This window comes from Typopeltis vanoorti, chromosome 13 (assembly GCF_054136105.1).
Source record: "Typopeltis vanoorti isolate ZY-2024b chromosome 13, IOZ_Tvanoo_1.0, whole genome shotgun sequence".
Classification (NCBI taxonomy): Eukaryota; Metazoa; Arthropoda; class Arachnida; order Uropygi; family Thelyphonidae; genus Typopeltis; species Typopeltis vanoorti.
In genome coordinates, this window is record NC_143561.1 from 24,723,966 (window position 1) to 24,736,247 (window position 12,282).

Below are 12,282 nucleotides of genomic sequence, written 5' to 3' on the forward strand. Positions count from 1 at the left end.
GAACTTCCTTAGTTTTAGGGTCTAGAGCAGTGGTCTCCAAAGTGGGGTACGCGAGTCGATACGTGGGGGTACGTCTAAAAAAGTTTTATATTGATAGGAAAAAAATAAGTAATTAATTAAAGATTAAGAATATTGCTTTCTTTCATCAATTAAACATATATCTAATATAGACAAAGACGTTATAAAGATCCTGTAAACTTAGATTTGCGAGTAGCGCACATTGGGCGACTTTGCACACATAATCGTCCGTGGCAAAGCTGTCATGTTTTTTAAAACTAAGGAGTAAATCTCTTACTTCTTATCATTGCCATTGTTTGTAGAGCATCGTAGTGTTGACAAGCCCAACTAGAGAATGAAATTTGCTTAGTTATCCTGATATCTACAGATGACACCACAGTTCTATTAATTATTTGACTATTGGTAGTAAGTTTAACGATTTTTTAGTATATATCTTTTCTGTGCAATTCCAACGCCTTTTTGTGCTTACTTTTACGTTTACACTAGAAATAGTAAATTAATATTATCAAAATTTCTTACATTTTTTAAAAGTGTTTGATATTATCAATAGTAAATGAATTATATTTAGATTTTACAAATTAACCCTCACAAAATGGATAAATGGTTAAAATAATTTCCTCCAACGAAATCGCGAATTGAAGATAATTATGATAGTACTTCTACATCAGACGAACAACTAGGAAAAGATGGGATTGATTCTTCTATTCAAACAAGTTCGTTATCAGTCAAAATAAGTGATAAAAGTAGTAATCTGAAACTTAACAAAGCCTTGCCCAAGAAAGTTCGAAATTATCAAGAAGACTACTTGAAATGGAAATTTACATCGACGATAGTCAGCAATGAACCTCGTTCTACATGTGTATTGTGTCATGAGACGCTATGTAATGGAAGTATGAAACCATCATTATTAGTAAGATACTTAAAAACTAAACATCCTGAACATGAACACAACTCTTTACAGTTCTTTGAACGATGTTTGAAGGCATGTAATTCTCAATCCAACAACTTGAAAAAATTCACTAAAAATTACGATAAATATTTGGAGGCATCTGCTGAGGTTGCATTCTTAATTACAAAAGACCAAAAGCCACACACTATTGGGGAAACACTTGTACTCCCAACCGCCATAAAAATGGTAGAAATGATCCATGGAAAAGAATATGCAGATAAACTAAAATGTGTTCCCTTATCAGCAAATACTAATGGTAGATCTTATAAACCACCTCTTACTATATCAATCCATTTGCTTACAGATTTTATTTTACACATTTTGTCCGTTTTGATGACTAGAGAAACTGATAATTCCAGTGAGTTTTTCCTGGATACTTCCTTGCCAATGCAGTGATGCTAGTATGAAACTGCATTAAATTTTTAGAAAGGATATATTTGTTATTATTATTTATGTCAACATTTTAAATTAGGAAATAACAAATACAGTATGATTTGCATGAAAGACAGATCCTTTATGTTCTGAATTGTAAATTATTTAAAAACGAAATCTGTGTTGTTGCTTGCCTGTTTTAAAAATTTAAGTTAACTGTGTTTTTAGGCTTCATATTAGTTGTATTACAGTTAGTTTACAAATTTTATTGTACCGTATATGTTCATATCCTTACATTGTGCTGCATATGTAAGGATATGAATTTATATCTTATTAGTTATTTAAAGTAGGGTAACTCTACCAAGATATCTTATTAGTTATTTAAAGTAGGGTAACCCTACCAAGATACATTGCACTTAAGTAATATCGAACCTCCTAAAACAGTCCTTATAAGGACTGGCTTAAAAGGGCTAAGAAAGAATGCCTTTCATCCTCCCCGTTATCTGTAGAAGACAGTGTAGGGATAAGGTGTTATTGAGCTATTAAAGCTCTGATTATGGCAAGAGGGTTCCAGCAATAGCCAAGCCTCAGTTAGAACTTCATTGGCTACATCATTGTTATCCATTACCCTCCTAGGGTATTAAGCATCGCATCTCACGGTCAATTCACTGCCAAACCAAGGGACACAGGACGCAGGACATATATGGCGCAGAGGGTGAAGCTTGACGCTTTTTCTATTCCCTGTTGTCTGTTTCGGGAGCAGTGATGGGAGATTTGTGAGCTATTTTAGCTCGCCCTGAGTGGGCAGAAGTGATTATTCGTCATTGGGTGTTAGGATGGCTTTCGGTCTTTTATGTTTCCAGTAGTCATTACCGTCATAGTTTCCTGCTTGTTGTATCAGTTGGTTTGGATGCGTAGATATCTTCATAAAGAATTTTTCTGCTAGGGAGCGTAGTAGTGGAGAGATGTAGGGGATATTTATGTCCCGGTGGATCTGGGCGTTCCTAATGAACGACGGGGCGTCCAGAATCATTCGCAGGCATTTGTTCTGTAGTCTTTGTAGCTTGAGGATGTTTGTCTTGGAGGTATGGCTCCAGGCTGGGGAGGCGTATATGACTGTGGGACGGATCACTGTCTTGTACAGTAGTATTTTATTTGTTGAGCTTAGTTTGCTGTGTCTGTTGATCAAGGGGTATAGCTGGGCGATAACTTTTGAAGCTTTGGTGCATATGCTCTTGATGTGGCTGTCGAAGCATAATCGCTTATCGAGAAGTATTCCTAGGTATTTTGCTTCAGTTTTCCAGGGAATTTTAGAGTTGAACAGGGTGATGTCTCCTTTGGGGGATGCTCGTCTTCTTGTGAAGCGTATCGTTGTACTTTTCTGGGGGTTTAATTGTAGTCGCCAGTCTTTCAACCATTTTTCTAAATTCAGGATGGTGTCTTGTAGTTTTTTGGTGACGAGAAGTGGTTGACGAAATCTGGCTAGAATAGCCGTGTCATCAGCATAAAGGGCGATGGTGGATGTGAGAGGATTTTGAGGGATGTCTGCCATATAGATGTTGAAAAGGATCGGGGCTAGCAGTGATCCTTGAGGAACTCCAGCGAGGATTTTCCGTTGGGTTGAGACTGTTTCATTGATTTTGACTTGCATCCTCCTGTTGGAGAGGTATGGTTTGATCAGGTGTATCATGTTTAGTGGAAGTGTAGCGATGATAAGTTTGTAGAGGAGGCCTTGGTGCCAGATCTTATCGAAGGCCTTTGAGATGTCTAGGAAGACAGCTCCAGTGTGTTGATTCTAATTGAATCCTGTGGCGATGTATTCTACCAGTCTATGGATTTGATGGGTGGTGCTGTGATTTTGACGGAAGCCGAATTGTTCTTCTGGAATGATATTTAATTGGTTGACATGATCTTGGAGTCTGATGAGGATGATTTTCTCAGCTATTTTCCCTAAATTGGATAGCAGGATGATGGGACGTTAATTTTCAGGTAGGTGTGGGTCTTTGCCTGGTTTGTGAATTGGGATGATGTCAGCTATTTTCCACGACTGGGGGAAGTGCTGCCATTTGAGGGTGGAGTTTATGATGTTTGCCAGATGTGCTATGGCTTTGCGTGGTAGTGCCTTGATGACTTGGTTAGTGATGCCGTCAGAACCTGGGGCTTTTTTGATCTTGAGATGGTTGATGATGCCGATTATTTCGGTAGGTGAGGTAGGCATTATAGGACTTGGATTGACATCGGGACGATTTACTGTGAACCTGACTTTACGATGGATCTTTTATACGTGGCTGATGTTTAAGTTATCATATGCAGGACTGCATTGTTTCTCTAGGTTTTTTGCTATGGCTTCGGCTTTGTCAGCATCTGTGTATGCAAGATGTTGTTCTGCTTGCAGAGGGGGGAGAGAAGGATTTGCGCTTGATCCTGAGGTTGTTTAGGAATTTCCATATAGAATGATCTGCTGTGGAGATGGAGGTGAGCTTGTTGACCCATTGTTGGTTCCTGTGGTTCTGAAGAGCTTCTCGGACAGATTTGTTTAATCTGTTGAGGGCTGTTTTGTCCTGGGGAGCACGAGTGTTGTGATATCTTTTTCTTTGTCTGTTTTTTTTTCCCTTATTAAGTCCATGATTTCTTCCGGGAGACGATTTTGTTTGTGGTTAATCGTGGATATTGTGGCTGCTGTTATGGCTTTATTGATTTGATTGTTGAGGTTCTTTATTGCCGTGTCTATTTCTTCCTTGGCTTTTATATGGGGAACTGGACCAATGTGTTCTGGTAGCACTTTCTTGAGTTTCTCCCAGATGATGGAGGTTTTTGGAGAGGAGGAGGTGACTGATCTTTGTTCCCTAAGTGAAGTAGGATTGGGTTGTAGTCTGATGATAATTCGTTCAGTTCTTGAATGCAGTGCTGGTATTTGATGCTGTGTAGAATGGCGATGTCTAGGATGTCAGCTGTGCCAGTTGGGCTGTGGTGGGTTGGTTCAGTGAGTCCTGTTACGACAGCGTTGTTTAATTCTGTGTAGCTGAAGAGGATACGGCCATTTTTATTTGTGGTTCTGCTGTTCCAGGAGGGATGTTTGGAGTTTAAGTCCCAAGCGACGATGATGGATTCATTTGTGCCTAGTACAGCATCTAAGTCAGAAAATAGCAGGGTCATAGCAGGGGAGTTGTAGGCGGCGTAGATTTTAAGTCTTCCAGTTGAATTTGTATGGACTTCGACACCGGTGAGTTCTAGGTTGGAGGTTGGGGGGGGGGGGGTGAGTGTTCTATTGTGCCTGATGCAGTTCCTGATAAATATGGCTGTATCACCACCTCTGTAGTCCAGTCGGTCATTTCCATATAGTGTGTAGCCCCTCAGTTTTGGATTATCTGCAGGTCTTAGATGAGTTTCATTAATTAGGATGACGTCAGGGTTGTATCTGTGAGAGAATTCTTGAAGTTCTAGAGTCTTGTTTTTTAGGCCATTGGCGTTCCAAGCGGCGATCTGTAGTGAGTCTGGCAGTAATCTAGTTTTATTCATTAACAAGCATTGATAATATGGTTTGAGTTTGTTTTAGAAATCTTTTTGTGGAGTTTGGTGAAGGGTTTGACTTACTGAAGTCTTGAAGCATGTTTGTCAATGAGGCTGTGATGACTGTTGTCATGTTTGGAAGAATTTGGTCCTGCTGGATATATATGGATGAGCGGGCTACTTCGGCGTATGTCCTTCTTCGACGGTGGCTTTCCAGACTGTTGGTATTTTCCACTTGTGAGAGATGGTATTTTGTTGTCTTTTGTTGAGTGTCAGGCAACTGGGGAGCCGTCAACTCAGGTGCCTGTGGGCAGGGTTCAGCGATCTGTTTCCTTTTGTTGTCTGTTTTATTCTTAGGGTAGTGACTGCAGCCTCTGTAGTTTTCCGGGTGGGGGCCCCCGCAGTTCGCGCATTTGGCTGGTGAGGTCCTGGGTTTTGAGCAGGTTGCTGTGGGGTAGTTTTGCCCACATTTGAGGCATTTGTAGTCTGCTCTGCAGAGTTTCTGTGCGTGTCCGTACTTCTGACATCTGTAGCACTGGCCTGACGAGGCTCTTTTTCTTAGTGGTTTTGTTGTGATTTTCAGACCACAGATCGTTGTTAAGTTGTATATGTTCTTGTGTGTGTTAGGTATCTCAACGAGTACTAGGAGCATTGGACTCTTGTCAGCCCGTAGCATTCTGCTAATTTTGACAGGTGGGAGATCGTGGAGGCAGAGGTCTTTCATCTGTGCAGATGTTTTCTGTTACTCCCCTGAGTACAACCTTTAGGTTTTTCTCTGACTTCAGTGAGTAAGTATGATATTTAATATTTGACTTATCCATGGTTTTTGTGAGGAGTCTGTAGTCGCCTACTGTGGTAGGCTGGATTTTAACTCCGTCAGCTACGTTTTTTGTCTATGAATAGGCAATTTGGTGGTTTTGCATAATAGGGCCGTCCAACGTTCTTTTTCCCGTAGAGCAATTGGGGGAACTTTTTCGTTGTTGGGTGTGGGGAGGTCACAGTTGGGGGTATCCTCTTCCATCCCCTCGTTTGTCTGAGTCTCCGCTGTTTTACGTTTTTTCCGTGCTGGGTTTCTGTATCATGTTTTGGAATGGGAGCAGAGATTATCAGGTTCATCTTCCCTTCTTCCCCTGATGTTGAGTTGTCCCCTTCTGTGGAGTCGTCTGTCGCTGAATATCGGTTTACAAACCCTGGCCACTACCTCAAATTTCTTCAACAGTTTTTTGAGGAGGTCGAGCGCTAGCTTCTTATCCAACGACTGGATAAAGTCATCTGGACTTAAACTGGTCATGTTTGAAATATTCAAATATATGCTTACCTGAGCTGGATCTCAAGGATTTCCGTATTGCGTTTAAACACAAAATATAACACACTAAAGGACTATCGCGAGACCGCAATCACTAATTAACAACACAATCATCAGCTACTTGTTTACCTTCGCTTTCCGCTTATATCAAAAATCTGAATCACTCCGTATTATTCATAACAACTATTTAAATCACTGATCACATATATATATATATATATATATATATATAGACACTTGGCAACCGCCATTACGCACCAGCGCCCTCCTCCGATCTACCTCCAAATCGCCAAACCAAGGGTCCTTATAGTCCTTATAAGGACTGGCTTAAAGGGGCGAAGCAGGAATGCTTTTCATATTCCCCGTTATCTGTAGAGGACAGTGTAGGGATAAGGTGTTATTGGGCTATTAAAGCTCTGATCATGGCAGGAGCGTAACAGCAATAGCCGAGCCTCAGTAAGAACTTCACTGGCTACAGCATTGCCATCCATTACCCTCCAAGGGTACACTACATCTCATCACGGTCGATTTCATTCTAATTGTCAAACCAAGGATATTCGCTGAGAGTGTATTTATCGTTCTATAAGAAAATATTTTACAGGTGTATAAATGTCAGTTATTAAAAGCAACAAAATATAATTTATTAGTAATAGATAATATTAGTACTCATTTAAAAAGAATATTAATTAAAATGATTATTTTAGAGATCAATAAAAATTTTAAAGCAATATGAATGAATTAGCAAATATTCTGGATTATCTGATCTTAATATTCGGGTGTAATTATACATAAAACATTACCACATATAATAAGCGAAAAAGCAAATGTAATTGATACATTTAGTTAACCCGAGCACTTTGATGATTAAATGTTTAGGGAATTGCGCATAAATTTACTTTGGCGACTTCTAACTAAAGGGGAAAAAATAGATAATTGTATGAATTTTTTGTGATATAAAAAATAAAATTCCTATGAAAGAAAGAGACACCGAAAATAAGTTTAAATATTATTAATTATATAATTTTATAATGAAACTGGTGGCTGCTGCTCTTAATGAAACATATTCTCGGTTCCAAGGTTTGCTGTTCTGGTTCATGTAAAATGTGCTATATTCACAACAATGATATAAGTTAAAGGATACGTTGATGATTGTTGATACCAACGTTTCTCCTACTACGTGCACGTAAATAGCTGGATATGTGGAGAATTGAAGTCGATGTTGTTTTCTATTTCTCTCTCTCTCTCTCTTTCTTTCTTTGTTAGCGATTTTCATATCTTAATTAATGGAAATGAACAAAGAAATTCCGATTTTTTGGTGCTTTTATTCAAATGCCGATCAATCATCCATAACTCACGAAGAACTCGAATTTGAATATGTATATTAGTTTGCTGTCTAGGTACATTGTTTTTAACGAATCTATTATATATGTTATCGTAACACATAACTGTACTAACGTAGCTATGTTCTCACCTGAGGTTCGATATAAATCTTGGTATCAGGCATGTGCAATGATTGTATTGGAACTACTGTGCCGCGTCAAAATGAAGGACGCTTTTTGAGTGAAACATACCTGAAGGGAGAAAATGAAACACCACCACGGGTGGAAAGCCATCTTGTAGGGATTTTCAAAATTAACCATGCGCTGATATAATTAACAAATATATAAGGTTTATTTCGTATAGATAAATTTAGTCTACTATAAGTCTACTCAAACAATAAACAAACAAAAATCAGTAAAACAATAACTCTACTCAAAGCAAAACTGTTAAAGGCCGGTTTTGTTTCTGAAAATTAACACTAAATGTCTTAAAGTTTGTACCGTACACTTACGTTTGATATTATTTGCATATAAAGTAGCTTTTAGAAAAATCAAGGAATCACCTATTCATACAAAGGATTACTGAATTCTACGGGTAGTAGAATTCAGTAATCCATTATTGGATAAATGTTGGATAATTAATGTTAACTAGTAAAATAATAAGCAGGTTGGAATAAATGTCAGATTTCCATTCAGTTTTGGAGATATTTTCTTTACAGGCAAGTAAGATTTTAACAGCATCAATAAAAATGATGTTTGCATAAATATGATGTACACAATGTGCCCGTTAAGTTAAGTTATGAGACCGACTTTTGCATGATAGCACTTTGAATTAAAGTAATAAACGTGTTTATAGGTTTGACCATTAGGCTGTGTTGTAATTGCATGTGCAACTTTCGAGTAGAGTGACGCTATTTTCGATAGTTAACCGTTGAATTAAGAGTATAGGAGTGGAGCCTGTCAGAAGTTGCGTCATAGAGCAAAGACCTGTGATAAAATGTTACTGTAAATTAGGAAAAACAAGACCAAGAAAACGTTTATTGCGATGACTGTCTGAGCTGTACCCAGGTGTTCCGCTGATATTCAACGTTTAAAGAGGGGGAGGAGTCCCTTGAGGATGAACCATGCTGTGGACAGCTGTTTCTTCACGGAAAAATGGAAACGAAGTTTTCCGCAGACTTTTTTCCTCTTCCAAAAGATGAAGAGTGCGTTGAAAGTGTCCTCAATGTCGGTGGGGCTTCACCGACATTGAGGACAACCAACGCAGTGTAACCCAGAGACTGTGCCTTCGAACACCTTGTACAACAGTAAATATTGTACAAGGTGTTCGATGACACACGTAATGTACAAGATGTAAATATTGTGTGGAGTTGGAGGGAGATTATTTGGATCTGTGTTATTGACAATTCCAAATAGAGTTCTTTGTTTTAATGTAATAATTGTTGCCCCATTATTTAACCGGCACATTGTGTAAGTGCTCATTCCATTTTTTATTTTTATTTTAACCTGTAGGCGGTTATTTAGATGCGAGTATCAAACACATGCTATTTAGATCCAAGTTCCCCTTTATTTTCAAAATTTAAAACTGCAAAGCCAATAGCATGTTTTATATTCTAGACATGATAAATAAATAAATGAACCATATTTCATAACTAAAATGTTAATTATTAATTAGTTATTGGAGTTATATTAGTTATATATCCCGAATATCTCTAAACATGTTTAGTCTGATCATTTGTTACTCTTTCCATACTCTACTGAGCATTATTCGGTTGCTAAAAATATTCCACACGATAATATCGTATTTCGTTTAAGAATAATAACAACACAGAACGATATATATAAATATGATGTTCGATTCTTTTTCATTTCCTTGAAATGTGGAAAACAAACAGAGACGTAGAGAGTGTGGCAAAATAATTCGATAATTTAAAAATAAAATTAAACCGGACATATTTATGCGATCTGAAATCGACAAATCGCATAATTCAACTTGTTGTGTTGATAACACTCATCGTTTTAACAGTTCCAGCAATTAAAAAAAAAAGAAACAAAATCGTAATGATTATAGTTGAGCACCAGATCTCTTTCGTTCACAGATGAAACTTGAATATCGTCGTTGAAGAAATCAAACCATGTTTAACAAAACTGAGATTCAAACAAACCGTCCATCGTAATGGCTTGTTAGAGATTTGACTGCAACAAACTAATGTACGAAGAAATAATAATAGTAATAAAAAAGTTAATAACTGTTCCTTGAAATCCCTGGATAGTTGAAGTCAACGTGATTTTTGGCAATAATAATTGAATATTGAGCTTAAATAGTACCAAAGTCAACTTAATCGAAAATAAATAGTCTACGAAAGTTTAACAGAGAATAATAGAATTGATCTCAGATATACACAGAACGCAGTTGGAAAGCATTTGAGAAATGAGTATTATACAGAAATTATATAGAAATGAGTATGTAAAGCGATCAGAAAAAGCTAAAATCAATACTTTTTCTGCTTTTTTTAGCAGATTATTTCCTAAAATATATCATCAATTTCTAATTAAATAAGTCTCTTTTTAAATAAGCTCAAATCTTTGATTTAATATCTTTAACATATTGAAATTTATATATAAAATTATAAACTTCATAAGACACCATAACTTTTTAAGGATAACATTCGTTGGAACAGAAATAGGATTTGTAATAATACATATATCGGTTGGGGATTGATTCATTTAATCCAATATCCTTGGAGGGTAATTGATGGCAATGCTGTAGCTAATAAAGTTCAAACTGAGGCTCAGCTATTGCTGTTACCCTCCTGCCATGATCAGAGCTTTAATTGCGGGGAAGATGAAAAGCATTCTTGCTTCGCCCCTTTAAGCCAGTCATTATAAGGACTATAATAATACATATGGTTCAGGCGAGGAAACCTTGTTCGTGAATACATCTTTGATTTGTTTGTTGACAATTTGTAAGTTTGCCGTCGACATAACCAACAAGCGAGAGAGTTTTGGTGTTCAGTTATTTAAGTAGAGTTCTTAACTTGCTACATTTCTTTCGATGCTCATCTCAGTCTTATCTGGAAATTTTCTAAAGACTAAAAGCATTCTCTGAATCAGTTTGCCAATACTTGGGAAAGCAATCCTTATTTAAACCTCGCTTCTATCAACAAATTTGATCAAAAGACAAGGAGATTCGGTAAAACAGTTCTGATATTTTCATATTAACAGGATAGAAAAGTTCTTGTATGAGTTCTGTTTTCGTGAGCATAAAGTACACTCCAAAAAGTAGTCCAAAGCAGAATGAACAGCCATTCGGAGAAATTTTCGCTAAAAGTACTCGTGCATTGTTGTGCTCAGAGCAGATAAACCAATCTCCACGAATACCCATCTGACGTGGTCCATCCACATCAAAATTAATAATCTGGTAAAAGACCTGTGCAACTGGCCGTATTAAATATCCGGTAGTTCCAATAATTTATGTAGATCCTAAACTGCACGAAGTCGATATTCTCCTTTATGCTTGTGAATGCAAGGGACTCCCCAACCTCTAATTTGTTTAAATATCTATTAAAGTTAGTTACTAGTCCAAAATATGGTTAAAATTACAAATGAGTGAAACATTACTTAAATTTCACTAAGGGGTAACTTTAGAACCATTCCATTGCAGTTAGCAAGAACAAGTAACAACAGCAAGACTTATTCTCATGCATTTGTGGACTGATAATGCATACTTAGAAATAGAATTTATATTTTATATTAAACACTTCAAATAATAAAAACTTTGTTGCTTTCAATATTAGCATTTTTATTAAAGAGATGGGATTTATATATGAAAATCGGAAATACCACTTCTGGTAGTTTCTGATTCTAAATACAATATCGTTATAATACTTAAAATAATTTGCTACAACTCGGTCATTTAGGCAATGATCGCTCTTTATTTCTTAAACACCTTACATTGCGAGAAATCTAATTCTTCAGTCGTCAGATCTCCTGCTGTTAAATTCCTTGGTGTGGTCCTCTACATGAGCTGCCGTTATGACCGTAAGAAAGGTATGTTTCGTTTCTATATTCATACAGAGTTGTGCCTTCTAAAGATCGGTTTGTCTGTTTTATAACATGAAAAACGGGGTTTCCGATGGGAAGGCCAGGATCTTCTCTCTGCCGCCATCTGAGAAAGACAAACTCAGTACCGACTGTGAAAAAATAACTCTAGAGAGTTACTTTTCGTGAAACTGAGAATTTAAACCTCAATTTTTTCATTTGGCAAACAAACTGCTTTGTAACAGCCAGGGAGATATCACTCATGATCAAAGATCAATAGTACTGTGCATCATAATGATAGGAAATGATGACTTTGACAAAATATTTTGTCAAAGTCATCATTTGAATTATTGAATTATTTGCCTATTCTGCAACTTAAGTGAAATTTTCCATTTCCTCTTTCTGTTCTTTCGACATAAATTTGCGATCATGCCTATAATATGAACCTATTCTCAAAAACTATTTGGAAGCACAGGGAGTCAACTGCAAGTGCTACCCGCAGTCACCACACTTGACTAGCCTCCACAGAGCCCTCATCTGCGTAGGCCAGTCATTGAATCTCTATTAGACATCTGTGGGATGAACTGGAGCGTCGTGTGAGGTTAAGAAATGATCATCCCTCAACATTACAGGACCTCATTAAATAAATACCTACAAGAAGAATGATCCAAAATTCCCATTGATCACTATTGTACGCGCGTGGAAAGTATGCCCTGTGAGGATTGCTGCAATCATTGCAGACAAAGGAGGTCGTACATGTTAATAAG